General features: G+C 39.2%; 45 non-coding genes and 6 pseudogenes across 45 annotated transcripts; all 51 read right to left on the reverse strand.

The window, feature by feature from the left end:
• Positions 1–218: 218 nt before the first annotated feature.
• On the reverse strand, positions 219–337 carry LOC146023194 (5S ribosomal RNA). The gene has a single exon (XR_014452619.1). It is a non-coding gene; the product is annotated as a 5S ribosomal RNA (ribosomal RNA).
• Positions 338–682: 345 nt separating this feature from the next.
• On the reverse strand, positions 683–801 carry LOC146021625 (5S ribosomal RNA). Its single transcript, XR_014451103.1, has one exon. It is a non-coding gene; the product is annotated as a 5S ribosomal RNA (ribosomal RNA).
• A 346-nt stretch (positions 802–1,147) lies between these two features.
• On the reverse strand, positions 1,148–1,266 carry LOC146025049 (5S ribosomal RNA; annotated as a pseudogene).
• A 344-nt stretch (positions 1,267–1,610) lies between these two features.
• On the reverse strand, positions 1,611–1,729 carry LOC146023195 (5S ribosomal RNA). Its single transcript, XR_014452620.1, has one exon. It is a non-coding gene; the product is annotated as a 5S ribosomal RNA (ribosomal RNA).
• Positions 1,730–2,074: 345 nt separating this feature from the next.
• LOC146023196 (5S ribosomal RNA) lies at positions 2,075–2,193 on the reverse strand. Its single transcript, XR_014452621.1, has one exon. It is a non-coding gene; the product is annotated as a 5S ribosomal RNA (ribosomal RNA).
• Positions 2,194–2,538: 345 nt separating this feature from the next.
• On the reverse strand, positions 2,539–2,657 carry LOC146025048 (5S ribosomal RNA; annotated as a pseudogene).
• Positions 2,658–3,001: 344 nt separating this feature from the next.
• On the reverse strand, positions 3,002–3,120 carry LOC146022543 (5S ribosomal RNA). Its single transcript, XR_014451994.1, has one exon. It is a non-coding gene; the product is annotated as a 5S ribosomal RNA (ribosomal RNA).
• A 345-nt stretch (positions 3,121–3,465) lies between these two features.
• Positions 3,466–3,584, reverse strand: LOC146024974 (5S ribosomal RNA; annotated as a pseudogene).
• Positions 3,585–3,930: 346 nt separating this feature from the next.
• Positions 3,931–4,049, reverse strand: LOC146022949 (5S ribosomal RNA). The gene has a single exon (XR_014452383.1). It is a non-coding gene; the product is annotated as a 5S ribosomal RNA (ribosomal RNA).
• Positions 4,050–4,393: 344 nt separating this feature from the next.
• On the reverse strand, positions 4,394–4,512 carry LOC146022513 (5S ribosomal RNA). Its single transcript, XR_014451966.1, has one exon. It is a non-coding gene; the product is annotated as a 5S ribosomal RNA (ribosomal RNA).
• A 345-nt stretch (positions 4,513–4,857) lies between these two features.
• LOC146023888 (5S ribosomal RNA) lies at positions 4,858–4,976 on the reverse strand. The gene has a single exon (XR_014453289.1). It is a non-coding gene; the product is annotated as a 5S ribosomal RNA (ribosomal RNA).
• Positions 4,977–5,321: 345 nt separating this feature from the next.
• LOC146023198 (5S ribosomal RNA) lies at positions 5,322–5,440 on the reverse strand. The gene has a single exon (XR_014452623.1). It is a non-coding gene; the product is annotated as a 5S ribosomal RNA (ribosomal RNA).
• Positions 5,441–5,785: 345 nt separating this feature from the next.
• LOC146021626 (5S ribosomal RNA) lies at positions 5,786–5,904 on the reverse strand. Its single transcript, XR_014451104.1, has one exon. It is a non-coding gene; the product is annotated as a 5S ribosomal RNA (ribosomal RNA).
• Positions 5,905–6,250: 346 nt separating this feature from the next.
• LOC146025050 (5S ribosomal RNA) lies at positions 6,251–6,369 on the reverse strand (annotated as a pseudogene).
• A 344-nt stretch (positions 6,370–6,713) lies between these two features.
• LOC146022544 (5S ribosomal RNA) lies at positions 6,714–6,832 on the reverse strand. Its single transcript, XR_014451995.1, has one exon. It is a non-coding gene; the product is annotated as a 5S ribosomal RNA (ribosomal RNA).
• Positions 6,833–7,177: 345 nt separating this feature from the next.
• Positions 7,178–7,296, reverse strand: LOC146023235 (5S ribosomal RNA). Its single transcript, XR_014452658.1, has one exon. It is a non-coding gene; the product is annotated as a 5S ribosomal RNA (ribosomal RNA).
• A 346-nt stretch (positions 7,297–7,642) lies between these two features.
• On the reverse strand, positions 7,643–7,761 carry LOC146024979 (5S ribosomal RNA; annotated as a pseudogene).
• Positions 7,762–8,105: 344 nt separating this feature from the next.
• Positions 8,106–8,224, reverse strand: LOC146025431 (5S ribosomal RNA). Its single transcript, XR_014454129.1, has one exon. It is a non-coding gene; the product is annotated as a 5S ribosomal RNA (ribosomal RNA).
• A 345-nt stretch (positions 8,225–8,569) lies between these two features.
• On the reverse strand, positions 8,570–8,688 carry LOC146022404 (5S ribosomal RNA). The gene has a single exon (XR_014451862.1). It is a non-coding gene; the product is annotated as a 5S ribosomal RNA (ribosomal RNA).
• A 344-nt stretch (positions 8,689–9,032) lies between these two features.
• On the reverse strand, positions 9,033–9,151 carry LOC146024491 (5S ribosomal RNA). Its single transcript, XR_014453870.1, has one exon. It is a non-coding gene; the product is annotated as a 5S ribosomal RNA (ribosomal RNA).
• Positions 9,152–9,496: 345 nt separating this feature from the next.
• On the reverse strand, positions 9,497–9,615 carry LOC146024209 (5S ribosomal RNA). The gene has a single exon (XR_014453598.1). It is a non-coding gene; the product is annotated as a 5S ribosomal RNA (ribosomal RNA).
• Positions 9,616–9,960: 345 nt separating this feature from the next.
• On the reverse strand, positions 9,961–10,079 carry LOC146022831 (5S ribosomal RNA). Its single transcript, XR_014452271.1, has one exon. It is a non-coding gene; the product is annotated as a 5S ribosomal RNA (ribosomal RNA).
• Positions 10,080–10,424: 345 nt separating this feature from the next.
• LOC146023008 (5S ribosomal RNA) lies at positions 10,425–10,543 on the reverse strand. Its single transcript, XR_014452440.1, has one exon. It is a non-coding gene; the product is annotated as a 5S ribosomal RNA (ribosomal RNA).
• Positions 10,544–10,889: 346 nt separating this feature from the next.
• LOC146024503 (5S ribosomal RNA) lies at positions 10,890–11,008 on the reverse strand. Its single transcript, XR_014453881.1, has one exon. It is a non-coding gene; the product is annotated as a 5S ribosomal RNA (ribosomal RNA).
• A 345-nt stretch (positions 11,009–11,353) lies between these two features.
• Positions 11,354–11,472, reverse strand: LOC146024406 (5S ribosomal RNA). Its single transcript, XR_014453789.1, has one exon. It is a non-coding gene; the product is annotated as a 5S ribosomal RNA (ribosomal RNA).
• A 345-nt stretch (positions 11,473–11,817) lies between these two features.
• On the reverse strand, positions 11,818–11,936 carry LOC146023445 (5S ribosomal RNA). The gene has a single exon (XR_014452862.1). It is a non-coding gene; the product is annotated as a 5S ribosomal RNA (ribosomal RNA).
• Positions 11,937–12,281: 345 nt separating this feature from the next.
• LOC146021628 (5S ribosomal RNA) lies at positions 12,282–12,400 on the reverse strand. The gene has a single exon (XR_014451106.1). It is a non-coding gene; the product is annotated as a 5S ribosomal RNA (ribosomal RNA).
• Positions 12,401–12,746: 346 nt separating this feature from the next.
• Positions 12,747–12,865, reverse strand: LOC146024289 (5S ribosomal RNA). The gene has a single exon (XR_014453675.1). It is a non-coding gene; the product is annotated as a 5S ribosomal RNA (ribosomal RNA).
• Positions 12,866–13,209: 344 nt separating this feature from the next.
• LOC146022545 (5S ribosomal RNA) lies at positions 13,210–13,328 on the reverse strand. The gene has a single exon (XR_014451996.1). It is a non-coding gene; the product is annotated as a 5S ribosomal RNA (ribosomal RNA).
• A 345-nt stretch (positions 13,329–13,673) lies between these two features.
• LOC146024515 (5S ribosomal RNA) lies at positions 13,674–13,792 on the reverse strand. Its single transcript, XR_014453892.1, has one exon. It is a non-coding gene; the product is annotated as a 5S ribosomal RNA (ribosomal RNA).
• A 345-nt stretch (positions 13,793–14,137) lies between these two features.
• On the reverse strand, positions 14,138–14,256 carry LOC146024407 (5S ribosomal RNA). Its single transcript, XR_014453790.1, has one exon. It is a non-coding gene; the product is annotated as a 5S ribosomal RNA (ribosomal RNA).
• A 345-nt stretch (positions 14,257–14,601) lies between these two features.
• LOC146023446 (5S ribosomal RNA) lies at positions 14,602–14,720 on the reverse strand. The gene has a single exon (XR_014452863.1). It is a non-coding gene; the product is annotated as a 5S ribosomal RNA (ribosomal RNA).
• Positions 14,721–15,066: 346 nt separating this feature from the next.
• Positions 15,067–15,185, reverse strand: LOC146024980 (5S ribosomal RNA; annotated as a pseudogene).
• Positions 15,186–15,529: 344 nt separating this feature from the next.
• Positions 15,530–15,648, reverse strand: LOC146025432 (5S ribosomal RNA). The gene has a single exon (XR_014454130.1). It is a non-coding gene; the product is annotated as a 5S ribosomal RNA (ribosomal RNA).
• A 345-nt stretch (positions 15,649–15,993) lies between these two features.
• LOC146022405 (5S ribosomal RNA) lies at positions 15,994–16,112 on the reverse strand. Its single transcript, XR_014451863.1, has one exon. It is a non-coding gene; the product is annotated as a 5S ribosomal RNA (ribosomal RNA).
• A 344-nt stretch (positions 16,113–16,456) lies between these two features.
• Positions 16,457–16,575, reverse strand: LOC146024527 (5S ribosomal RNA). Its single transcript, XR_014453903.1, has one exon. It is a non-coding gene; the product is annotated as a 5S ribosomal RNA (ribosomal RNA).
• Positions 16,576–16,920: 345 nt separating this feature from the next.
• On the reverse strand, positions 16,921–17,039 carry LOC146024210 (5S ribosomal RNA). The gene has a single exon (XR_014453599.1). It is a non-coding gene; the product is annotated as a 5S ribosomal RNA (ribosomal RNA).
• Positions 17,040–17,384: 345 nt separating this feature from the next.
• Positions 17,385–17,503, reverse strand: LOC146022832 (5S ribosomal RNA). Its single transcript, XR_014452272.1, has one exon. It is a non-coding gene; the product is annotated as a 5S ribosomal RNA (ribosomal RNA).
• Positions 17,504–17,848: 345 nt separating this feature from the next.
• On the reverse strand, positions 17,849–17,967 carry LOC146023009 (5S ribosomal RNA). Its single transcript, XR_014452441.1, has one exon. It is a non-coding gene; the product is annotated as a 5S ribosomal RNA (ribosomal RNA).
• A 346-nt stretch (positions 17,968–18,313) lies between these two features.
• Positions 18,314–18,432, reverse strand: LOC146024538 (5S ribosomal RNA). The gene has a single exon (XR_014453914.1). It is a non-coding gene; the product is annotated as a 5S ribosomal RNA (ribosomal RNA).
• Positions 18,433–18,777: 345 nt separating this feature from the next.
• Positions 18,778–18,896, reverse strand: LOC146024408 (5S ribosomal RNA). Its single transcript, XR_014453791.1, has one exon. It is a non-coding gene; the product is annotated as a 5S ribosomal RNA (ribosomal RNA).
• A 345-nt stretch (positions 18,897–19,241) lies between these two features.
• On the reverse strand, positions 19,242–19,360 carry LOC146023447 (5S ribosomal RNA). Its single transcript, XR_014452864.1, has one exon. It is a non-coding gene; the product is annotated as a 5S ribosomal RNA (ribosomal RNA).
• A 345-nt stretch (positions 19,361–19,705) lies between these two features.
• Positions 19,706–19,824, reverse strand: LOC146021629 (5S ribosomal RNA). The gene has a single exon (XR_014451107.1). It is a non-coding gene; the product is annotated as a 5S ribosomal RNA (ribosomal RNA).
• Positions 19,825–20,170: 346 nt separating this feature from the next.
• LOC146024290 (5S ribosomal RNA) lies at positions 20,171–20,289 on the reverse strand. Its single transcript, XR_014453676.1, has one exon. It is a non-coding gene; the product is annotated as a 5S ribosomal RNA (ribosomal RNA).
• A 344-nt stretch (positions 20,290–20,633) lies between these two features.
• Positions 20,634–20,752, reverse strand: LOC146022547 (5S ribosomal RNA). The gene has a single exon (XR_014451998.1). It is a non-coding gene; the product is annotated as a 5S ribosomal RNA (ribosomal RNA).
• A 345-nt stretch (positions 20,753–21,097) lies between these two features.
• Positions 21,098–21,216, reverse strand: LOC146024549 (5S ribosomal RNA). Its single transcript, XR_014453925.1, has one exon. It is a non-coding gene; the product is annotated as a 5S ribosomal RNA (ribosomal RNA).
• A 345-nt stretch (positions 21,217–21,561) lies between these two features.
• LOC146024411 (5S ribosomal RNA) lies at positions 21,562–21,680 on the reverse strand. The gene has a single exon (XR_014453793.1). It is a non-coding gene; the product is annotated as a 5S ribosomal RNA (ribosomal RNA).
• Positions 21,681–22,025: 345 nt separating this feature from the next.
• LOC146023448 (5S ribosomal RNA) lies at positions 22,026–22,144 on the reverse strand. The gene has a single exon (XR_014452865.1). It is a non-coding gene; the product is annotated as a 5S ribosomal RNA (ribosomal RNA).
• A 345-nt stretch (positions 22,145–22,489) lies between these two features.
• LOC146021630 (5S ribosomal RNA) lies at positions 22,490–22,608 on the reverse strand. Its single transcript, XR_014451108.1, has one exon. It is a non-coding gene; the product is annotated as a 5S ribosomal RNA (ribosomal RNA).
• Positions 22,609–22,954: 346 nt separating this feature from the next.
• LOC146024301 (5S ribosomal RNA) lies at positions 22,955–23,073 on the reverse strand. The gene has a single exon (XR_014453686.1). It is a non-coding gene; the product is annotated as a 5S ribosomal RNA (ribosomal RNA).
• A 344-nt stretch (positions 23,074–23,417) lies between these two features.
• LOC146022548 (5S ribosomal RNA) lies at positions 23,418–23,536 on the reverse strand. The gene has a single exon (XR_014451999.1). It is a non-coding gene; the product is annotated as a 5S ribosomal RNA (ribosomal RNA).
• Between the last annotated feature and the right edge of the window lie 140 nt (positions 23,537–23,676).

A 23,676-nucleotide genomic window follows, 5' to 3' on the forward strand; every position in this document is an offset into this window, starting at 1 on the left:
GATATTAGCAGGGGATCTTAAATGAAACTACTAAAGAGGCTCAACATTGTTTAGCTGCCAAAAGCAGTTGGAATTGGGCCTAAACAGTGTGGTAAGTCTTTAGGTGATGGCTATTGTGTCTGTTTGACCTCTTACAAATGTCTCTACAGGCAATAAAAAGAAAAAGTTTCCAATTTTAATAGCTAGAGAATAAAAACAATTTGCCAGTAATGTGAAAAAACCTACAGCACCTGGTGTTCCCATGTGGTCTCCCACCCAAGTACTAACCAGGCCCAACACTGTTTAGCTTCCAAGATCAGACGAGGTTGGGCATATCCAATGTGGTATGGCTGTAGGTGAGATACAGGCACTTTTTTGCCCTCTTCTACTTCTATCACCAGGTAAGCTAATAAAAAAGTTTCGTAACTGTTTTTGCTTACTGAAAAAAATCATATGTTGGCAATGTAAAAAGACCTACAGGACATGATATTAGCAGGGGATCTTAATTTAAACTACTAAAGAGGCTCAACACTGTTTAGCTGCCAAAAGCAGTTGGAATTGGGCCTAAACAGTGTGGTAAGTCTTTAGGTGATGGCTATTGTGTCTGTTTGACCTCTTACAAATGTCTCTACAGGCAATAAAAAGAAAAAGTTTCCAATTTAAATAGCTAGAGAATAAAAACAATTTGCCAGTAATGTGAAAAAACCTACAGCACCTGTTGTTCCCATGTGGTCTCCCACCCAAGTACTAACCAGGCCCAACACTGCTTAGCTTCCAAGATCAGACGAGATTGGGCATATCCAATGTGGTATGGCTGTAGGTGAGATACATGCTCTTTTTTGCCCTCTTCTACTTCTATCACCAGGTAAGCTAATAAAAAAGTTTCGTAACTGTTTTTGCTTACTGAAAAAAATCATGTGTTGGCAATGTAAAAAGACCTACAGGACATGATATTAGCAGGGGATCTTAAATTAAACTACTAAAGAGGCTCATACACTGTTTAGCTGCCAAAAGCAGTTGGAATTGGGCCTAAACAGTGTGGTAAGTCTTTAGGTGATGGCTATTGTGTCTGTTTGACCTCTTCCAAATGTCTGTACTGGCAATAAAAAGAAAAAGTTTCCAATTTAAATAGCTAGAGAATAAAAACAATTTGCCAGTAATGTTAAAAAACCTACAGCACCAGGTGTTCCCATGTGGTCTCCCACGCAAGTTCTAACCAGGCCCAACACTGCTTAGCTTCCAAGATCAGACGAGATTGGGCCTATCCAATGTGGTACGGCTGTAGGTGACATACATGCTCTTTTTTGCCCTCTTCTCTTCTATCACCAGGTAAGCTAATAAAAAAGCTTCCTAACTGTTTTTGCTTACTGAAAAAAATCATGTGTTGGTAATGTAAAAAGACCTACAGGACATGATATTAGCAGGGGATCTTAAATTAAACTACTAAAGAGGCTCAACATTGTTTAGCTGCCAAAAGCAGTTGGAATTGGGCCTAAACAGTGTGGTAAGTCTTTAGGTGATGGCTATTGTGTCTGTTTGACCTCTTACAAATGTCTCTACAGGCAATAAAAAGAAAAAGTTTCCAATTTTAATAGCTAGAGAATAAAAACAATTTGCCAGTAATGTGAAAAAACCTACAGCACCTGGTGTTCCCATGTGGTCTCCCACCCAAGTACTAACCAGGCCCAACACTGTTTAGCTTCCAAGATCAGACGAGGTTGGGCATATCCAATGTGGTATGGCTGTAGGTGAGATACAGGCACTTTTTTGCCCTCTTCTACTTCTATCACCAGGTAAGCTAATAAAAAAGTTTCGTAACTGTTTTTGCTTACTGAAAAAAATCATATGTTGGCAATGTAAAAAGACCTACAGGACATGATATTAGCAGGGGATCTTAATTTAAACTACTAAAGAGGCTCAACACTGTTTAGCTGCCAAAAGCAGTTGGAATTGGGCCTAAACAGTGTGGTAAGTCTTTAGGTGATGGCTATTGTGTCTGTTTGACCTCTTACAAATGTCTCTACAGGCAATAAAAAGAAAAAGTTTCCAATTTTAATAGCTAGAGAATAAAAACAATTTGCCAGTAATGTGAAAAAACCTACAGCACCTGGTGTTCCCATGTGGTCTCCCACCCAAGTACTAACCAGGCCCAACACTGTTTAGCTTCCAAGATCAGACGAGGTTGGGCATATCCAATGTGGTATGGCTGTAGGTGAGATACAGGCACTTTTTTGCCCTCTTCTACTTCTATCACCAGGTAAGCTAATAAAAAAGTTTCGTAACTGTTTTTGCTTACTGAAAAAAATCATATGTTGGCAATGTAAAAAGACCTACAGGACATGATATTAGCAGGGGATCTTAATTTAAACTACTAAAGAGGCTCAACACTGTTTAGCTGCCAAAAGCAGTTGGAATTGGGCCTAAACAGTGTGGTAAGTCTTTAGGTGATGGCTATTGTGTCTGTTTGACCTCTTCCAAATGTCTGTACTGGCAATAAAAAGAAAAAGTTTCCAATTTAAATAGCTAGAGAATAAAAACAATTTGCCAGTAATGTTAAAAAACCTACAGCACCAGGTGTTCCCATGTGGTCTCCCACACAAGTTCTAACCAGGCCCAACACTGCTTAGCTTCCAAGATCAGACGAGATTGGGCCTATCCAATGTGGTACGGCTGTAGGTGACATACATGCTCTTTTTTGCCCTCTTCTCTTCTATCACCAGGTAAGCTAATAAAAAAGCTTCCTAACTGTTTTTGCTTACTGAAAAAAATCATGTGTTGGTAATGTAAAAAGACCTACAGGACATGATATTAGCAGGGGATCTTAAATTAAACTACTAAAGAGGCTCAACACTGTTTAGCTGCCAAAAGCAGTTGGAATTGGGCCTAAACAGTGTGGTAAGTCTTTAGGTGATGGCTATTGTGTCTGTTTGACCTCTTACATATGTCTCTACAGGCAATAAAAAGCAAAAGTTTCCAATTTAAATAGCTAGAGAATAAAAACAATTTGCCAGTAATGTGAAAAAACCTACAGCACCTGGTGTTCCCATGAGGTCTCCCACCCAAGTACTAACCAGGCCCAACACTGCTTAGCTTCCAAGATCAGACAAGATTGGGCATATCCAATGTGGTATGGCTGTAGGTGAGATACAGGCACTTTTTTGCCCTCTTCTACTTCTATCACCAGGTAAGCTAATAAAAAAGTTTCGTAACTGTTTTTGCTTACTGAAAAAAATCATGTGTTGGCAATGTAAAAAGACCTACATAACATGATATTAGCAGGGGATCTTAAATTAAACTACTAAAGAGGCTCAACACTGTTTAGCTGCCAAAAGCAGTTGGAATTGGGCCTAAACAGTGTGGTAAGTCTTTAGGTGATGGCTATTGTGTATGTTTGACCTCTTCTAAATGGCTGTGCTGGCAATAAAAAGAAAAAGTTTCCAATTTAAATAGATAGAGAATAAAAACAATTTGCCAGTAATGTGAAAAAGCCTACAGCAACTGGTGTTCCCATGTGGTCTCCCACCCAAGTACTAACCAGGCCCAACACTGCTTAGCTTCCAAGATCAGACGAGATAGGGCCTATCCAATGTGGTATGGCTGTAGGTGAGATACATGCACTTTTTTGCCCTTTTCTACTTCTATCACCAGCTAAGCTAATAAAAAAGTTTCCTAACTGTTTTGGCTTAATGAAAAAAATCATGTTTTGGTAATGTAAAAATACCTACAGGACATGATATTAGCAGGGGATCTTAAATGAAACTACTAAAGAGGCTCATACACTGTTTAGCTGCCAAAAGCAGTTGGAATTGGGCCTAAACAGTGTGGTAAGTCTTTAGGTGATGGCTATTGTGTCTGTTTGACCTCTTCCAAATGTCTGTACTGGCAATAAAAAGAAAAAGTTTCCAATTTAAATAGCTAGAGAATAAAAACAATTTGCCAGTAATGTGAAAAAACTTACAGCACCTGGTGTTCCCATGTGGTCTCCCACCCAAGTACTAACCAGGCCCAACACTGCTTAGCTTCCAAGATCAGACGAGATTGGGCCTATCCAGTGTGGTATGGCTGTAGGTGAGATACATGCTCTTTTTTGCCCTCTTCTCTTCTATCACCAGGTAAGCTAATAAAAAAGCTTCCTAACTGTTTTTGCTTACTGAAAAAAATCATGTGTTGGTAATGTAAAAAGACCTACAGGACATGATATTAGCAGGGGATCTTAAATTAAACTACTAAAGAGGCTCAACACTGTTTAGCTGCCAAAAGCAGTTGGAATTGGGCCTAAACAGGGTGGTAAGTCTTTAGGTGATGGCTATTGTGTCTGTTTGACCTCTTACAAATGTCTCTACAGGCAATAAAAAGAAAAAGTTTCCAATTTAAATAGCTAGAGAATAAAAACAATTTGCCAGTAATGTGAAAAAACTTACAGCACCTGGTGTTCCCATGTGGTCTCCCACCCAAGTACTAACCAGGCCCAACACTGCTTAGCTTCCAAGATCAGACGAGATTGGGCATATCCAATGTGGTATGGCTGTAGGTGAGATACAGGCACTTTTTTGCCCTCTTCTACTTCTATCACCAGGTAAGCTAATAAAAAAGTTTCGTAACTGTTTTTGCTTACTGAAAAAAATCATGTGTTGGCAATGTAAAAAGACCTACAGGACATGATATTAGCAGGGGATCTTAAATTAAACTACTAAAGAGGCTCAACACTGTTTAGCTGCCAAAAGCAGTTAGAATTGGGCCTAAACAGTGTGGTAAGTCTTTAGGTGATGGCTATTGTGTATGTTTGACCTCTTCTAAATGTCTGTGCTGGCAATAAAAAGAAAAAGTTTCCAATTTAAATAGATAGAGAATAAAAACAATTTGCCAGTAATGTGAAAAAACCTACAGCACCTGGTGTTCCCATGTGGTCTCCCACCCAAGTACTAACCAGGCCCAACACTGCTTAGCTTCCAAGATCAGACGAGCTTGGGCCTGTCCAATGTGGTATGGCTGTAGGTGAGATACATGCACTGGTTTGCCCTCTTCTACTTCTATCACCAGGTAAGCTAATAAAAAAACTTCCTAACTGTTTTTGCTTACTGAAAAAAATCATGTGTTGGTAATGTAAAAAGACCTACAGGACATGATATTAGCAGGGGATCTTAAATGAAACTACTAAAGAGGCTCAACATTGTTTAGCTGCCAAAAGCAGTTGGAATTGGGCCTAAACAGTGTGGTAAGTCTTTAGGTGATGGCTATTGTGTCTGTTTGACCTCTTACAAATGTCTCTACAGGCAATAAAAAGAAAAAGTTTCCAATTTTAATAGCTAGAGAATAAAAACAATTTGCCAGTAATGTGAAAAAACCTACAGCACCTGGTGTTCCCATGTGGTCTCCCACCCAAGTACTAACCAGGCCCAACACTGTTTAGCTTCCAAGATCAGACGAGGTTGGGCATATCCAATGTGGTATGGCTGTAGGTGAGATACAGGCACTTTTTTGCCCTCTTCTACTTCTATCACCAGGTAAGCTAATAAAAAAGTTTCGTAACTGTTTTTGCTTACTGAAAAAAATCATATGTTGGCAATGTAAAAAGACCTACAGGACATGATATTAGCAGGGGATCTTAATTTAAACTACTAAAGAGGCTCAACACTGTTTAGCTGCCAAAAGCAGTTGGAATTGGGCCTAAACAGTGTGGTAAGTCTTTAGGTGATGGCTATTGTGTCTGTTTGACCTCTTACAAATGTCTCTACAGGCAATAAAAAGAAAAAGTTTCCAATTTAAATAGCTAGAGAATAAAAACAATTTGCCAGTAATGTGAAAAAACCTACAGCACCTGTTGTTCCCATGTGGTCTCCCACCCAAGTACTAACCAGGCCCAACACTGCTTAGCTTCCAAGATCAGACGAGATTGGGCATATCCAATGTGGTATGGCTGTAGGTGAGATACATGCTCTTTTTTGCCCTCTTCTACTTCTATCACCAGGTAAGCTAATAAAAAAGTTTCGTAACTGTTTTTGCTTACTGAAAAAAATCATGTGTTGGCAATGTAAAAAGACCTACAGGACATGATATTAGCAGGGGATCTTAAATTAAACTACTAAAGAGGCTCATACACTGTTTAGCTGCCAAAAGCAGTTGGAATTGGGCCTAAACAGTGTGGTAAGTCTTTAGGTGATGGCTATTGTGTCTGTTTGACCTCTTCCAAATGTCTGTACTGGCAATAAAAAGAAAAAGTTTCCAATTTAAATAGCTAGAGAATAAAAACAATTTGCCAGTAATGTTAAAAAACCTACAGCACCAGGTGTTCCCATGTGGTCTCCCACGCAAGTTCTAACCAGGCCCAACACTGCTTAGCTTCCAAGATCAGACGAGATTGGGCCTATCCAATGTGGTACGGCTGTAGGTGACATACATGCTCTTTTTTGCCCTCTTCTCTTCTATCACCAGGTAAGCTAATAAAAAAGCTTCCTAACTGTTTTTGCTTACTGAAAAAAATCATGTGTTGGTAATGTAAAAAGACCTACAGGACATGATATTAGCAGGGGATCTTAAATTAAACTACTAAAGAGGCTCAACACTGTTTAGCTGCCAAAAGCAGTTGGAATTGGGCCTAAACAGTGTGGTAAGTCTTTAGGTGATGGCTATTGTGTCTGTTTGACCTCTTACATATGTCTCTACAGGCAATAAAAAGCAAAAGTTTCCAATTTAAATAGCTAGAGAATAAAAACAATTTGCCAGTAATGTGAAAAAACCTACAGCACCTGGTGTTCCCATGAGGTCTCCCACCCAAGTACTAACCAGGCCCAACACTGCTTAGCTTCCAAGATCAGACAAGATTGGGCATATCCAATGTGGTATGGCTGTAGGTGAGATACAGGCACTTTTTTGCCCTCTTCTACTTCTATCACCAGGTAAGCTAATAAAAAAGTTTCGTAACTGTTTTTGCTTACTGAAAAAAATCATGTGTTGGCAATGTAAAAAGACCTACATAACATGATATTAGCAGGGGATCTTAAATTAAACTACTAAAGAGGCTCAACACTGTTTAGCTGCCAAAAGCAGTTGGAATTGGGCCTAAACAGTGTGGTAAGTCTTTAGGTGATGGCTATTGTGTATGTTTGACCTCTTCTAAATGTCTGTGCTGGCAATAAAAAGAAAAAGTTTCCAATTTAAATAGATAGAGAATAAAAACAATTTGCCAGTAATGTGAAAAAACCTACAGCACCTGGAGTTCCCATGTGGTCTCCCACCCAAGTACTAACCAGGCCCAACAGTGCTTAGCTTCCAAGATCAGACGAGATTGGGCCTATCCAATGTGGTATGGCTGTAGGTGAGATACATGCACTTTTTTGCCCTCTTCTACTTCTATCACCAGGTAAGCTAATAAAAAAGTTTCCTAACTGTTTTGGCTTAATGAAAAAAATCATGTTTTGGTAATGTAAAAAGACCTACAGGACATGATATTAGCAGGGGATCTTAAATTAAACTACTAAAGAGGCTCATACACTGTTTAGCTGCCAAAAGCAGTTGGAATTGGGCCTAAACAGTGTGGTAAGTCTTTAGGTGATGGCTATTGTGTCTGTTTAAACTCTTCCAAATGTCTGTACTGGCAATAAAAAGAAAAAGTTTCCAATTTAAATAGCTAGAGAATAAAAACAATTTGCCAGTAATGTGAAAAAACCTACAGCACCAGGTGTTCCCATGTGGTCTCCCACCCAAGTACTAACCAGGCCCAACACTGCTTAGCTTCCAAGATCAGACGACATTGGGCCTATCCAATGTGGTATGCCTGTAGGTGAGATACATGCTCTTTTTTGCCCTCTTCTCTTCTATCACCAGGTAAGCTAATAAAAAAGCTTCCTAACTGTTTTTGCTTACTGAAAAAAATCATGTGTTGGTAATGTAAAAAGACCTACAGGACATGATATTAGCAGGAGATCTTAAATTAAACTACTAAAGAGGCTCAACACTGTTTAGCTGCCAAAAGCAGTTGGAATTGGGCCTAAACAGTGTGGTAAGTCTTTAGGTGATGGCTATTGTGTCTGTTTGAGCTCTTACAAATGTCTCTACAGGCAATAAAAAGAAAAAGTTTCCAATTTAAATAGCTAGAGAATAAAAACAATTTGCCAGTAATGTGAAAAAACCTACAGCACCAGGTGTTCCCATGTGGTCTCCCACCCAAGTACTAACCAGGCCCAACACTGCTTAGCTTCCAAGATCAGACGAGATTGGGCATATCCAATGTGGTATGGCTGTAGGTGACATACAGGCACTTTTTTGCCCTCTTCTACTTCTATCACCAGGTAAGCTAATAAAAAAGTTTCGTAACTGTTTTTGCTTACTGAAAAAAATCATGTGTTGGCAATGTAAAAAGACCTACAGGACATGATATTAACAGGGGATCTTAAATTAAACTACTAAAGAGGCTCAACACTGTTTAGCTGCCAAAAGCAGTTGGAATTGGGCCTAAACAGTGTGGTAAGTCTTTAGGTGATGGCTATTGTGTATGTTTGACCTCTTCTAAATGTCTGTGCTGGCAATAAAAAGAAAAAGTTTCCAATTTAAATAGATAGAGAATAAAAACAATTTGCCAGTAATGTGAAAAAACCTACAGCACCAGGTGTTCCCATGTGGTCTCCCACCCAAGTACTAACCAGGCCCAACACTGCTTAGCTTCCAAGATCAGACGAGATTGGGCCTATCCAATGTGGTATGGCTGTAGGTGAGTTACATGCTCTTTTTTGCCCTCTTCTCTTCTATCACCAGGTAAGCTAATAAAAAAGCTTCCTAACTGTTTTTGCTTACTGAAAAAAATCATGTGTTGGTAATGTAAAAAGACCCACAGGACATGATATTAGCAGGGGATTTTAAATTAAACTACTAAAGAGGCTCAACACTGTTTAGCTGCCAAAAGCAGTTGGAATTGGGCCTAAACAGTGTGGTAAGTCTTTAGGTGATGGCTATTGTGTCTGTTTGACCTCTTACAAATGTCTCTACAGGCAATAAAAAGAAAAAGTTTCCAATTTAAATAGCTAGAGAATAAAAACAATTTGCCAGTAATGTGAAAAAACCTACAGCACCTGGTGTTCCCATGTGGTCTCCCACCCAAGTACTAACCAGGCCCAACACTGCTTAGCTTCCAAGATCAGACGAGATTGGGCATATCCAATGTGGTATGGCTGTAGGTGACATACAGGCACTTTTTTGCCCTCTTCTACTTCTATCACCAGGTAAGCTAATAAAAAAGTTTTGTAACTGTTTTTGCTTACTGAAAAAAATCATGTGTTGGAAATGTAAAAAGACCTACAGGACATGATATTAGCAGGGGATCTTAAATTAAACTACTAAAGAGGCTCAACACTGTTTAGCTGCCAAAAGCAGTTGGAATTGGGCCTAAACAGTGTGGTAAGTCTTTAGGTGATGGCTATTGTGTCTGTTTGACCTCTTACAAATGTCTCTACAGGCAATAAAAAGAAAAAGTTTCCAATTTAAATAGCTAGAGAATAAAAACAATTTGCCAGTAATGTGAAAAAACCTACAGCACATGGTGTTCCCATGTGGTCTCCCACCCAAGTACTAACCAGGCCCAACACTGCTTAGCTTCCAAGATCAGACGAGATTTGGCATATCCAATGTGGTATGGCTGTAGGTGAGATACAGGCACTTTTTTGCCCTCTTCTACTTCTATCACCAGGTAAGCTAATAAAAAAGTTTCGTAACTGTTTTTGCTTACTGAAAAAAATCATGTGTTGGCAATGTAAAAAGACCTACAGGACATGATATTAGCAGGGGATCTTAAATTAAACTACTAAAGAGGCTCAACACTGTTTAGCTGCCAAAAGCAGTTAGAATTGGGCCTAAACAGTGTGGTAAGTCTTTAGATGATGGCTATTGTGTATGTTTGACCTCTTCTAAATGTCTGTGCTGGCAATAAAAAAAAAAAGTTTCCAATTTAAATAGATAGAGAATAAAAACAATTTGCCAGTAATGTGAAAAAACCTACAGCACCTGGTGTTCCCATGTGGTCTCCCACCTAAGTACTAACCAGGCCCAACACTGCTTAGCTTCCAAGATCAGACGAGATTGGGCCTGTCCAATGTGGTATGGCTGTAGGTGAGATACATGCACTGGTTTGCCCTCTTCTACTTCTATCACCAGGTAAGCTAATAAAAAAGCTTCCTAACTGTTTTTGCTTACTGAAAAAAATCATGTGTTGGTAATGTAAAAAGACCTACAGGACATGATATTAGCAGGGGATCTTAATTTAAACTACTAAAGAGGCTCAACACTGTTTAGCTGCCAAAAGCAGTTGGAATTGGGCCTAAACAGTGTGGTAAGTCTTTAGGTGATGGCTATTGTGTCTGTTTGACCTCTTACAAATGTCTCTACAGGCAATAAAAAGAAAAAGTTTCCAATTTAAATAGCTAGAGAATAAAAACAATTTGCCAGTAATGTGAAAAAGCCTACAGCACCTGTTGTTCCCATGTGGTCTCCCACCCAAGTACTAACCAGGCCCAACACTGCTTAGCTTCCAAGATCAGACGAGATTGGGCATATCCAATGTGGTATGGCTGTAGGTGACATATTGGCACTTTTTTGCCCTCTTCTACTTCTATCACCAGGTAAGCTAATAAAAAAGTTTCGTAACTGTTTTTGCTTACTGAAAAAAATCATGTGTTGGCAATGTAAAAAGACCTACAGGACATGATATTAGCAGGGGATCTTAAATTAAACTACTAAAGAGGCTCATACACTGTTTAGCTGCCAAAAGCAGTTGGAATTGGGCCTAAACAGTGTGGTAAGTCTTTAGGTGATGGCTATTGTGTCTGTTTGACCTCTTCCAAATGTCTGTACTGGCAATAAAAAGAAAAAGTTTCCAATTTAAATAGCTAGAGAATAAAAACAATTTGCCAGTAATGTTAAAAAACCTACAGCACCTGGTGTTCCCATGTGGTCTCCCACCCAAGTACTAACCAGGCCCAACACTGCTTAGCTTCCAAGATCAGACGAGATTGGGCATATCCAATGTGGTATGGCTGTAGGTGACATATTGGCACTTTTTTGCCCTCTTCTACTTCTATCACCAGGTAAGCTAATAAAAAAGTTTTGTAACTGTTTTTGCTTACTGAAAAATATCATGTGTTGGCAATGTAAAAAGACCTACAGGACATGATATTAGCAGGGGATCTTAAATTAAACTACTAAAGAGGCTCAACACTGTTTAGCTGCCAAAAGCAGTTGGAATTGGGCCTAAACAGTGTGGTAAGTCTTTAGGTGATGGCTATTGTGTCTGTTTGACCTCTTACAAATGTCTCTACAGGCAATAAAAAGAAAAAGTTTCCAATTTAAATAGCTAGAGAATAAAAACAATTTGCCAGTAATGTGAAAAAACCTACAGCACATGGTGTTCCCATGTGGTCTCCCACCCAAGTACTAACCAGGCCCAACAATGCTTAGCTTCCAAGATCAGACGAGATTTGGCATATCCAATGTGGTATGGCTGTAGGTGAGATACAGGCACTTTTTTGCCCTCTTCTACTTCTATCACCAGGTAAGCTAATAAAAAAGTTTCGTAACTGTTTTTGCTTACTGAAAAAAATCATGTGTTGGCAATGTAAAAAGACCTACAGGACATGATATTAGCAGGGGATCTTAAATTAAACTACTAAAGAGGCTCAACACTGTTTAGCTGCCAAAAGCAGTTAGAATTGGGCCTAAACAGTGTGGTAAGTCTTTAGGTGATGGCTCTTGTGTATGTTTGACCTCTTCTAAATGTCTGTGCTGGCAATAAAAAGAAAAAGTTTCCAATTTAAATAGATAGAGAATAAAAACAATTTGCCAGTAATGTGAAAAAACCTACAGCACCTGGTGTTCCCATGTGGTCTCCCACCCAAGTACTAACCAGGCCCAACACTGCTTAGCTTCCAAGACCAGACGAGATTGGGCCTGTCCAATGTGGTATGGCTGTAGGTGAGATACATGCACTGGTTTGCCCTCTTCTACTTCTATCACCAGGTAAGCTAATAAAAAAGCTTCCTAACTGTTTTTGCTTACTGAAAAAAATCATGTGTTGGTAATGTAAAAAGACCTACAGGACATGATATTAGCAGGGGATCTTAATTTAAACTACTAAAGAGGCTCAACACTGTTTAGCTGCCAAAAGCAGTTGGAATTGGGCCTAAACAGTGTGGTAAGTCTTTAGGTGATGGCTATTGTGTCTGTTTGACCTCTTACAAATGTCTCTACAGGCAATAAAAAGAAAAAGTTTCCAATTTAAATAGCTAGAGAATAAAAACAATTTGCCAGTAATGTGAAAAAACCTACAGCACCTGTTGTTCCCATGTGGTCTCCCACCCAAGTACTAACCAGGCCCAACACTGCTTAGCTTCCAAGATCAGACGAGATTGGGCATATCCAATGTGGTATGGCTGTAGGTGAGATACAGGCACTTTTTTGCCCTCTTCTACTTCTATCACCAGGTAAGCTAATAAAAAAGTTTCGTAACTGTTTTTGCTTACTGAAAAAAATCATGTGTTGGCAATGTAAAAAGACCTACAGGACATGATATTAGCAGGGGATCTTAAATTAAACTACTAAAGAGGCTCATACACTGTTTAGCTGCCAAAAGCAGTTGGAATTGGGCCTAAACAGTGTGGTAAGTCTTTAGGTGATGGCTATTGTGTCTGTTTGACCTCTTCCAAATGTCTGTACTGGCAATAAAAAGAAAAAGTTTCCAATTTAAATAGCTAGAGAATAAAAACAATTTGCCAGTAATGTTAAAAAACCTACAGCACCTGGTGTTCCCATGTGGTCTCCCATCCAAGTTCTAACCAGGCCCAACACTGCTTAGCTTCCAAGATCAGACGAGATTGGGCCTATCCAATGTGGTATGGCTGTAGGTGAGATACATGCTCTTTTTTGCCCTCTTCTCTTCTATCACCAGGTAAGCTAATAAAAAAACTTCCTAACTGTTTTTGCTTACTGAAAAAAATCATGTGTTGGTAATGTAAAAAGACCTACAGGACATGATATTAGCAGGGGATCTTAAATTAAACTACTAAAGAGGCTCAACACTGTTTAGCTGCCAAAAGCAGTTGGAATTGGGCCTAAACAGTGTGGTAAGTCTTTAGGTGATGGCTATTGTGTCTGTTTGACCTCTTACAAATGTCTCTACAGGCAATAAAAAGCAAAAGTTTCCAATTTAAATAGCTAGAGAATAAAAACAATTTGCCAGTAATGTGAAAAAACCTACAGCACCTGGTGTTCCCATGAGGTCTCCCACCCAAGTACTAACCAGGCCCAACACTGCTTAGCTTCCAAGATCAGACAAGATTGGGCATATCCAATGTGGTATGGCTGTAGGTGAGATACAGGCACTTTTTTGCCCTCTTCTACTTCTATCACCAGGTAAGCTAATAAAAAAGTTTCGTAACTGTTTTTGCTTACTGAAAAAAATCATGTGTTGGCAATGTAAAAAGACCTACATAACATGATATTAGCAGGGGATCTTAAATTAAACTACTAAAGAGGCTCAACACTGTTTAGCTGCCAAAAGCAGTTGGAATTGGGCCTAAACAGTGTGGTAAGTCTTTAGGTGATGGCTATTGTGTATGTTTGACCTCTTCTAAATGTCTGTACTGGCAATAAAAAGAAAAAGTTTCCAATTTAAATAGCTAGAGAATAAAAACAATTTGCCAGTAATGTTAAAAAACCTACAGCACCTGGTGTTCCCATGTGGTCTCCCACCCAAGTACTAACCAGGCCCAACACTGCTTAGCTTCCAAGATCAGACGAGATTGGGCATATCCAATGTGGTATGGCTGTAGGTGACATATTGGCACTTTTTTGCCCTCTTCTACTTCTATCACCAGGTAAGCTAATAAAAAAGTTTTGTAACTGTTTTTGCTTACTGAAAAATATCATGTGTTGGCAATGTAAAAAGACCTACAGGACATGATATTAGCAGGGGATCTTAAATTAAACTACTAAAGAGGCTCAACACTGTTTAGCTGCCAAAAGCAGTTGGAATTGGGCCTAAACAGTGTGGTAAGTCTTTAGGTGATGGCTATTGTGTCTGTTTGACCTCTTACAAATGTCTCTACAGGCAATAAAAAGAAAAAGTTTCCAATTTAAATAGCTAGAGAATAAAAACAATTTGCCAGTAATGTGAAAAAACCTACAGCACATGGTGTTCCCATGTGGTCTCCCACCCAAGTACTAACCAGGCCCAACAATGCTTAGCTTCCAAGATCAGACGAGATTTGGCATATCCAATGTGGTATGGCTGTAGGTGAGATACAGGCACTTTTTTGCCCTCTTCTACTTCTATCACCAGGTAAGCTAATAAAAAAGTTTCGTAACTGTTTTTGCTTACTGAAAAAAATCATGTGTTGGCAATGTAAAAAGACCTACAGGACATGATATTAGCAGGGGATCTTAAATTAAACTACTAAAGAGGCTCAACACTGTTTAGCTGCCAAAAGCAGTTAGAATTGGGCCTAAACAGTGTGGTAAGTCTTTAGGTGATGGCTCTTGTGTATGTTTGACCTCTTCTAAATGTCTGTGCTGGCAATTAAAAGAAAAAGTTTCCAATTTAAATAGATAGAGAATAAAAACAATTTGCCAGTAATGTGAAAAAACCTACAGCACCTGGTGTTCCCATGTGGTCTCCCACCCAAGTACTAACCAGGCCCAACACTGCTTAGCTTCCAAGACCAGACGAGATTGGGCCTGTCCAATGTGGTATGGCTGTAGGTGAGATACATGCACTGGTTTGCCCTCTTCTACTTCTATCACCAGGTAAGCTAATAAAAAAGCTTCCTAACTGTTTTTGCTTACTGAAAAAAATCATGTGTTGGTAATGTAAAAAGACCTACAGGACATGATATTAGCAGGGGATCTTAAATTAAACTACTAAAGAGGCTCATACACTGTTTAGCTGCCAAAAGCAGTTGGAATTGGGCCTAAACAGTGTGGTAAGTCTTTAGGTGATGGCTATTGTGTCTGTTTAAACTCTTCCAAATGTCTGTACTGGCAATAAAAAGAAAAAGTTTCCAATTTAAATAGCTAGAGAATAAAAACAATTTGCCAGTAATGTGAAAAAACCTACAGCACCAGGTGTTCCCATGTGGTCTCCCACCCAAGTACTAACCAGGCCCAACACTGCTTAGCTTCCAAGATCAGACGACATTGGGCCTATCCAATGTGGTATGCCTGTAGGTGAGATACATGCTCTTTTTTGCCCTCTTCTCTTCTATCACCAGGTAAGCTAATAAAAAAGCTTCCTAACTGTTTTTGCTTACTGAAAAAAATCATGTGTTGGTAATGTAAAAAGACCTACAGGACATGATATTAGCAGGAGATCTTAAATTAAACTACTAAAGAGGCTCAACACTGTTTAGCTGCCAAAAGCAGTTGGAATTGGGCCTAAACAGTGTGGTAAGTCTTTAGGTGATGGCTATTGTGTCTGTTTGAGCTCTTACAAATGTCTCTACAGGCAATAAAAAGAAAAAGTTTCCAATTTAAATAGCTAGAGAATAAAAACAATTTGCCAGTAATGTGAAAAAACCTACAGCACCAGGTGTTCCCATGTGGTCTCCCACCCAAGTACTAACCAGGCCCAACACTGCTTAGCTTCCAAGATCAGACGAGATTGGGCATATCCAATGTGGTATGGCTGTAGGTGACATACAGGCACTTTTTTGCCCTCTTCTACTTCTATCACCAGGTAAGCTAATAAAAAAGTTTCGTAACTGTTTTTGCTTACTGAAAAAAATCATGTGTTGGCAATGTAAAAAGACCTACAGGACATGATATTAACAGGGGATCTTAAATTAAACTACTAAAGAGGCTCAACACTGTTTAGCTGCCAAAAGCAGTTGGAATTGGGCCTAAACAGTGTGGTAAGTCTTTAGGTGATGGCTATTGTGTATGTTTGACCTCTTCTAAATGTCTGTGCTGGCAATAAAAAGAAAAAGTTTCCAATTTAAATAGATAGAGAATAAAAACAATTTGCCAGTAATGTGAAAAAACCTACAGCACCAGGTGTTCCCATGTGGTCTCCCACCCAAGTACTAACCAGGCCCAACACTGCTTAGCTTCCAAGATCAGACGAGATTGGGCCTATCCAATGTGGTATGGCTGTAGGTGAGTTACATGCTCTTTTTTGCCCTCTTCTCTTCTATCACCAGGTAAGCTAATAAAAAAGCTTCCTAACTGTTTTTGCTTACTGAAAAAAATCATGTGTTGGTAATGTAAAAAGACCCACAGGACATGATATTAGCAGGGGATTTTAAATTAAACTACTAAAGAGGCTCAACACTGTTTAGCTGCCAAAAGCAGTTGGAATTGGGCCTAAACAGTGTGGTAAGTCTTTAGGTGATGGCTATTGTGTCTGTTTGACCTCTTACAAATGTCTCTACAGGCAATAAAAAGAAAAAGTTTCCAATTTAAATAGCTAGAGAATAAAAACAATTTGCCAGTAATGTGAAAAAACCTACAGCACCTGGTGTTCCCATGTGGTCTCCCACCCAAGTACTAACCAGGCCCAACACTGCTTAGCTTCCAAGATCAGACGAGATTGGGCATATCCAATGTGGTATGGCTGTAGGTGACATACAGGCACTTTTTTGCCCTCTTCTACTTCTATCACCAGGTAAGCTAATAAAAAAGTTTTGTAACTGTTTTTGCTTACTGAAAAAAATCATGTGTTGGAAATGTAAAAAGACCTACAGGACATGATATTAGCAGGGGATCTTAAATTAAACTACTAAAGAGGCTCAACACTGTTTAGCTGCCAAAAGCAGTTGGAATTGGGCCTAAACAGTGTGGTAAGTCTTTAGGTGATGGCTATTGTGTCTGTTTGACCTCTTACAAATGTCTCTACAGGCAATAAAAAGAAAAAGTTTCCAATTTAAATAGCTAGAGAATAAAAACAATTTGCCAGTAATGTGAAAAAACCTACAGCACATGGTGTTCCCATGTGGTCTCCCACCCAAGTACTAACCAGGCCCAACACTGCTTAGCTTCCAAGATCAGACGAGATTTGGCATATCCAATGTGGTATGGCTGTAGGTGAGATACAGGCACTTTTTTGCCCTCTTCTACTTCTATCACCAGGTAAGCTAATAAAAAAGTTTCGTAACTGTTTTTGCTTACTGAAAAAAATCATGTGTTGGCAATGTAAAAAGACCTACAGGACATGATATTAGCAGGGGATCTTAAATTAAACTACTAAAGAGGCTCAACACTGTTTAGCTGCCAAAAGCAGTTAGAATTGGGCCTAAACAGTGTGGTAAGTCTTTAGATGATGGCTATTGTGTATGTTTGACCTCTTCTAAATGTCTGTGCTGGCAATAAAAAAAAAAAGTTTCCAATTTAAATAGATAGAGAATAAAAACAATTTGCCAGTAATGTGAAAAAACCTACAGCACCTGGTGTTCCCATGTGGTCTCCCACCTAAGTACTAACCAGGCCCAACACTGCTTAGCTTCCAAGATCAGACGAGATTGGGCCTGTCCAATGTGGTATGGCTGTAGGTGAGATACATGCACTGGTTTGCCCTCTTCTACTTCTATCACCAGGTAAGCTAATAAAAAAGCTTCCTAACTGTTTTTGCTTACTGAAAAAAATCATGTGTTGGTAATGTAAAAAGACCTACAGGACATGATATTAGCAGGGGATCTTAATTTAAACTACTAAAGAGGCTCAACACTGTTTAGCTGCCAAAAGCAGTTGGAATTGGGCCTAAACAGTGTGGTAAGTCTTTAGGTGATGGCTATTGTGTCTGTTTGACCTCTTACAAATGTCTCTACAGGCAATAAAAAGAAAAAGTTTCCAATTTAAATAGCTAGAGAATAAAAACAATTTGCCAGTAATGTGAAAAAGCCTACAGCACCTGTTGTTCCCATGTGGTCTCCCACCCAAGTACTAACCAGGCCCAACACTGCTTAGCTTCCAAGATCAGACGAGATTGGGCATATCCAATGTGGTATGGCTGTAGGTGACATATTGGCACTTTTTTGCCCTCTTCTACTTCTATCACCAGGTAAGCTAATAAAAAAGTTTCGTAACTGTTTTTGCTTACTGAAAAAAATCATGTGTTGGCAATGTAAAAAGACCTACAGGACATGATATTAGCAGGGGATCTTAAATTAAACTACTAAAGAGGCTCATACACTGTTTAGCTGCCAAAAGCAGTTGGAATTGGGCCTAAACAGTGTGGTAAGTCTTTAGGTGATGGCTATTGTGTCTGTTTGACCTCTTCCAAATGTCTGTACTGGCAATAAAAAGAAAAAGTTTCCAATTTAAATAGCTAGAGAATAAAAACAATTTGCCAGTAATGTTAAAAAACCTACAGCACCTGGTGTTCCCATGTGGTCTCCCACCCAAGTACTAACCAGGCCCAACACTGCTTAGCTTCCAAGATCAGACGAGATTGGGCATATCCAATGTGGTATGGCTGTAGGTGACATATTGGCACTTTTTTGCCCTCTTCTACTTCTATCACCAGGTAAGCTAATAAAAAAGTTTTGTAACTGTTTTTGCTTACTGAAAAATATCATGTGTTGGCAATGTAAAAAGACCTACAGGACATGATATTAGCAGGGGATCTTAAATTAAACTACTAAAGAGGCTCAACACTGTTTAGCTGCCAAAAGCAGTTGGAATTGGGCCTAAACAGTGTGGTAAGTCTTTAGGTGATGGCTATTGTGTCTGTTTGACCTCTTACAAATGTCTCTACAGGCAATAAAAAGAAAAAGTTTCCAATTTAAATAGCTAGAGAATAAAAACAATTTGCCAGTAATGTGAAAAAACCTACAGCACATGGTGTTCCCATGTGGTCTCCCACCCAAGTACTAACCAGGCCCAACAATGCTTAGCTTCCAAGATCAGACGAGATTTGGCATATCCAATGTGGTATGGCTGTAGGTGAGATACAGGCACTTTTTTGCCCTCTTCTACTTCTATCACCAGGTAAGCTAATAAAAAAGTTTCGTAACTGTTTTTGCTTACTGAAAAAAATCATGTGTTGGCAATGTAAAAAGACCTACAGGACATGATATTAGCAGGGGATCTTAAATTAAACTACTAAAGAGGCTCAACACTGTTTAGCTGCCAAAAGCAGTTAGAATTGGGCCTAAACAGTGTGGTAAGTCTTTAGGTGATGGCTCTTGTGTATGTTTGACCTCTTCTAAATGTCTGTGCTGGCAATAAAAAGAAAAAGTTTCCAATTTAAATAGATAGAGAATAAAAACAATTTGCCAGTAATGTGAAAAAACCTACAGCACCTGGTGTTCCCATGTGGTCTCCCACCCAAGTACTAACCAGGCCCAACACTGCTTAGCTTCCAAGACCAGACGAGATTGGGCCTGTCCAATGTGGTATGGCTGTAGGTGAGATACATGCACTGGTTTGCCCTCTTCTACTTCTATCACCAGGTAAGCTAATAAAAAAGCTTCCTAACTGTTTTTGCTTACTGAAAAAAATCATGTGTTGGTAATGTAAAAAGACCTACAGGACATGATATTAGCAGGGGATCTTAATTTAAACTACTAAAGAGGCTCAACACTGTTTAGCTGCCAAAAGCAGTTGGAATTGGGCCTAAACAGTGTGGTAAGTCTTTAGGTGATGGCTATTGTGTCTGTTTGACCTCTTACAAATGTCTCTACAGGCAATAAAAAGAAAAAGTTTCCAATTTAAATAGCTAGAGAATAAAAACAATTTGCCAGTAATGTGAAAAAACCTACAGCACCTGTTGTTCCCATGTGGTCTCCCACCCAAGTACTAACCAGGCCCAACACTGCTTAGCTTCCAAGATCAGACGAGATTGGGCATATCCAATGTGGTATGGCTGTAGGTGAGATACAGGCACTTTTTTGCCCTCTTCTACTTCTATCACCAGGTAAGCTAATAAAAAAGTTTCGTAACTGTTTTTGCTTACTGAAAAAAATCATGTGTTGGCAATGTAAAAAGACCTACAGGACATGATATTAGCAGGGGATCTTAAATTAAACTACTAAAGAGGCTCATACACTGTTTAGCTGCCAAAAGCAGTTGGAATTGGGCCTAAACAGTGTGGTAAGTCTTTAGGTGATGGCTATTGTGTCTGTTTGACCTCTTCCAAATGTCTGTACTGGCAATAAAAAGAAAAAGTTTCCAATTTAAATAGCTAGAGAATAAAAACAATTTGCCAGTAATGTTAAAAAACCTACAGCACCTGGTGTTCCCATGTGGTCTCCCATCCAAGTTCTAACCAGGCCCAACACTGCTTAGCTTCCAAGATCAGACGAGATTGGGCCTATCCAATGTGGTATGGCTGTAGGTGAGATACATGCTCTTTTTTGCCCTCTTCTCTTCTATCACCAGGTAAGCTAATAAAAAAACTTCCTAACTGTTTTTGCTTACTGAAAAAAATCATGTGTTGGTAATGTAAAAAGACCTACAGGACATGATATTAGCAGGGGATCTTAAATTAAACTACTAAAGAGGCTCAACACTGTTTAGCTGCCAAAAGCAGTTGGAATTGGGCCTAAACAGTGTGGTAAGTCTTTAGGTGATGGCTATTGTGTCTGTTTGACCTCTTACAAATGTCTCTACAGGCAATAAAAAGCAAAAGTTTCCAATTTAAATAGCTAGAGAATAAAAACAATTTGCCAGTAATGTGAAAAAACCTACAGCACCTGGTGTTCCCATGAGGTCTCCCACCCAAGTACTAACCAGGCCCAACACTGCTTAGCTTCCAAGATCAGACAAGATTGGGCATATCCAATGTGGTATGGCTGTAGGTGAGATACAGGCACTTTTTTGCCCTCTTCTACTTCTATCACCAGGTAAGCTAATAAAAAAGTTTCGTAACTGTTTTTGCTTACTGAAAAAAATCATGTGTTGGCAATGTAAAAAGACCTACATAACATGATATTAGCAGGGGATCTTAAATTAAACTACTAAAGAGGCTCAACACTGTTTAGCTGCCAAAAGCAGTTGGAATTGGGCCTAAACAGTGTGGTAAGTCTTTAGGTGATGGCTATTGTGTATGTTTGACCTCTTCTAAATGTCTGTACTGGCAATAAAAAGAAAAAGTTTCCAATTTAAATAGCTAGAGAATAAAAACAATTTGCCAGTAATGTTAAAAAACCTACAGCACCTGGTGTTCCCATGTGGTCTCCCACCCAAGTACTAACCAGGCCCAACACTGCTTAGCTTCCAAGATCAGACGAGATTGGGCATATCCAATGTGGTATGGCTGTAGGTGACATATTGGCACTTTTTTGCCCTCTTCTACTTCTATCACCAGGTAAGCTAATAAAAAAGTTTTGTAACTGTTTTTGCTTACTGAAAAATATCATGTGTTGGCAATGTAAAAAGACCTACAGGACATGATATTAGCAGGGGATCTTAAATTAAACTACTAAAGAGGCTCAACACTGTTTAGCTGCCAAAAGCAGTTGGAATTGGGCCTAAACAGTGTGGTAAGTCTTTAGGTGATGGCTATTGTGTCTGTTTGACCTCTTACAAATGTCTCTACAGGCAATAAAAAGAAAAAGTTTCCAATTTAAATAGCTAGAGAATAAAAACAATTTGCCAGTAATGTGAAAAAACCTACAGCACATGGTGTTCCCATGTGGTCTCCCACCCAAGTACTAACCAGGCCCAACAATGCTTAGCTTCCAAGATCAGACGAGATTTGGCATATCCAATGTGGTATGGCTGTAGGTGAGATACAGGCACTTTTTTGCCCTCTTCTACTTCTATCACCAGGTAAGCTAATAAAAAAGTTTCGTAACTGTTTTTGCTTACTGAAAAAAATCATGTGTTGGCAATGTAAAAAGACCTACAGGACATGATATTAGCAGGGGATCTTAAATTAAACTACTAAAGAGGCTCAACACTGTTTAGCTGCCAAAAGCAGTTAGAATTGGGCCTAAACAGTGTGGTAAGTCTTTAGGTGATGGCTCTTGTGTATGTTTGACCTCTTCTAAATGTCTGTGCTGGCAATTAAAAGAAAAAGTTTCCAATTTAAATAGATAGAGAATAAAAACAATTTGCCAGTAATGTGAAAAAACCTACAGCACCTGGTGTTCCCATGTGGTCTCCCACCCAAGTACTAACCAGGCCCAACACTGCTTAGCTTCCAAGACCAGACGAGATTGGGCCTGTCCAATGTGGTATGGCTGTAGGTGAGATACATGCACTGGTTTGCCCTCTTCTACTTCTATCACCAGGTAAGCTAATAAAAAAGCTTCCTAACTGTTTTTGCTTACTGAAAAAAATCATGTGTTGGTAATGTAAAAAGACCTACAGGACATGATATTAGCAGGGGATCTTAATTTAAACTACTAAAGAGGCTCAACACTGTTTAGCTGACAAAAGCAGTTGGAATTGGGCCTAAACAGTGTGGTAAGTCTTTAGGTGATGGCTATTGTGTCTGTTTGACCTCTTACAAATGTCTCTACAGGCAATAAAAAGAAAAAGTTTCCAATTTAAATAGCTAGAGAATAAAAACAATTTGCCAGTAATGTGAAAAAACCTACAGCACCTGTTGTTCCCATGTGGTCTCCCACCCAAGTACTAACCAGGCCCAACACTGCTTAGCTTCCAAGATCAGACGAGATTGGGCATATCCAATGTGGTATGGCTGTAGGTGAGATACAGGCACTTTTTTGCCCTCTTCTACTTCTATCACCAGGTAAGCTAATAAAAAAGTTTCGTAACTGTTTTTGCTTACTGAAAAAAATCATGTGTTGGCAATGTAAAAAGACCTACAGGACATGATATTAGCAGGGGATCTTAAATTAAACTACTAAAGAGGCTCATACACTGTTTAGCTGCCAAAAGCAGTTGGAATTGGGCCTAAACAGTGTGGTAAGTCTTTAGGTGATGGCTATTGTGTCTGTTTGACCTCTTCCAAATGTCTGTACTGGCAATAAAAAGAAAAAGTTTCCAATTTAAATAGCTAGAGAATAAAAACAATTTGCCAGTAATGTTAAAAAACCTACAGCACCAGGTGTTCCCATGTGGTCTCCCATCCAAGTTCTAACCAGGCCCAACACTGCTTAGCTTCCAAGATCAGACGAGATTGGGCCTATCCAATGTGGTATGGCTGTAGGTAAGATACATGCTCTTTTTTGCCCTCTTCTCTTCTATCACCAGGTAAGCTAATAAAAAAACTTCCTAACTGTTTTTGCTTACTGAAAAAAATCATGTGTTGGTAATGTAAAAAGACCTACAGGACATGATATTAGCAGGGGATCTTAAATTAAACTACTAAAGAGGCTCAACACTGTTTAGCTGCCAAAAGCAGTTGGAATTGGGCCTAAACAGTGTGGTAAGTCTTTAGGTGATGGCTATTGTGTCTGTTTGACCTCTTACAAATGTCTCTACAGGCAATAAAAAGCAAAAGTTTCCAATTTAAATAGCTAGAGAATAAAAACAATTTGCCAGTAATGTGAAAAAACCTACAGCACCTGGTGTTCCCATGAGGTCTCCCACCCAAGTACTAACCAGGCCCAACACTGCTTAGCTTCCAAGATCAGACAAGATTGGGCATATCCAATGTGGTATGGCTGTAGGTGAGATACAGGCACTTTTTTGCCCTCTTCTACTTCTATCACCAGGTAAGCTAATAAAAAAGTTTCGTAACTGTTTTTGCTTACTGAAAAAAATCATGTGTTGGCAATGTAAAAAGACCTACATAACATGATATTAGCAGGG

This window comes from Crinia signifera, chromosome 7 (assembly GCF_055691185.1).
Source record: "Crinia signifera chromosome 7, ASM5569118v1, whole genome shotgun sequence".
In the NCBI taxonomy this organism is placed as follows: domain Eukaryota; kingdom Metazoa; phylum Chordata; class Amphibia; order Anura; family Myobatrachidae; genus Crinia; species Crinia signifera.